The 1,426-nt window shown below is 60.2% G+C and overlaps 1 long non-coding RNA gene across 2 annotated transcripts in view; it reads right to left on the reverse strand.

Moving 5' to 3' along the window:
• Nucleotides 1-492, reverse strand: part of LOC103591374 — a 2,344-nt gene extending 1,852 nt beyond the window's left edge. Inside the window, exon 1 of one of the 2 annotated variants that reach the window (XR_550569.1) lies at nt 387-492. This is a non-coding gene — a long non-coding RNA (uncharacterized LOC103591374). Of the gene's footprint in view, nt 1-127; nt 355-386 lie in introns of those variants that run through there. The other variant, XR_550568.1, reaches the window with a different exon arrangement.
• Nucleotides 493-1,426: the final 934 nt, after the last annotated feature.

Raw genomic sequence — 1,426 nt, forward strand, 5'->3', positions numbered from 1 at the left:
CGGCCGGGTCCCCGGGGTTGGGCGCTGCTGGCGGAGCCGACGGGGCGGAGAGGAGCGCGGCGGGAGGAGGAGTAGGGGGAGGGGGCTGGTCAAGGGAAGTGCGACGTGTCTGCGGGGCCTTTTATACCTCCTTCCCGGGAGCCCGGCAGCCGCCGCCATCCGCGCGTCCTTCGGCCTCTGCTCCCTGGACCCGAGCTCTGCCGCCGCCAGCCAGCCAGCATGTCGGGGGTCAAGAAGCAGAGGACGGTAGGCTCCGAGTCGCCTGCCCTCCGCCGTCCCTCCAGCCGTGCCGCGCCAGCCACCCGGCGCTCGCGTCCCACCCTCCCGGGCGCAGGCGCAAGAGCGGGGACAGGAGGGCGAGCGAGGCTGGGTCCGGGTCGGGGAACCTGCGTGCCTTGGGGGTGTCACGCCCGGGTGAGACTTCCCGAGCCTGCAGAGTGGGTCCCGACGCAGAGCCGGGAGCAGGGACAGGAGGTTCCAGACGCCTGTGTGTAGGATGTCCGCGTGAGCGCGCTGGGCGGCGGGCTCAGCTGACTGCGTCCTGCCTGCCGGGGCTGATCGCTGGGCACACGTCAGCGACAGTCGCTGGGGTTTTGTCCGTGGAACCTCCTTGGGGTGGACTTTAATGACAGACTTGGATTGAGGAAACTGCAATTATCCAGGCTAACTGGAGGAAACTGCATTTCTACACTGGCAGGATTTAACCCTCTATCTTGATTCAGCTTCCTGCTGGCATCGGTTGGCACCTCGAGTTCAGTAGAGGGGGTGCGGGGTCCTCGGTTTAGTGGAGTAAGGTGAGGGGACAGTCTCAAGGGGTCGCAGTTTTACCCAGAATTAATCTGGGTTGTCCTCTTTTAATGGGAAATAGGAGGGCGTGTCAAAAGGAAGTTTCTTTCCCATATGGCAACGTGGGCTTCTGTAAACTTTGCATCCTTAACAGTGGCGGCAGCAATCATAGACTCCTAGAACTGGAAGGAGCCCCATAGACGGCGTTGGGGCCGCCCCAGAAGTGGCTCGCAAGGCTGAATAAAATCCACCCAGCAGTCTGGCTGCTCAGCGCGCGTCTGCAACCACCACAGGGCGAGCCTCAGATGACGGTGGTGGTTACGAATGGGTTGAACTCTCTCAAATAGTTAGTCTTGTGCTTGCCACGTAGTTGGTGCCGAATAAGTATTTGCTACTATTCCTATATAATGCATATGACTGAAATATCTTTGAGGTGTACTTGTGGTGGGCTGGGGAGAGGTGAAAAAACCAAGTGGGGAAGGAACGTGGAGGGGCCATGCAAAGGCTGGAAGTGTCCCTTCAGCATCAAGGGAAAGGGATGGAGGCTGTGTGACTTCAGGGGACCACACTGGATCAGCAGCAAGGTCCAGGAGGAAGGTGGCATCAATTCAGAAAGGGACAATAGTGGAGTCCAGCCACC

The sequence above is a fragment of the Galeopterus variegatus genome, unplaced genomic scaffold, assembly GCF_000696425.1.
Source record: "Galeopterus variegatus unplaced genomic scaffold, G_variegatus-3.0.2 Scaffold967, whole genome shotgun sequence".
NCBI classification, from domain to species: Eukaryota; Metazoa; Chordata; class Mammalia; order Dermoptera; family Cynocephalidae; genus Galeopterus; species Galeopterus variegatus.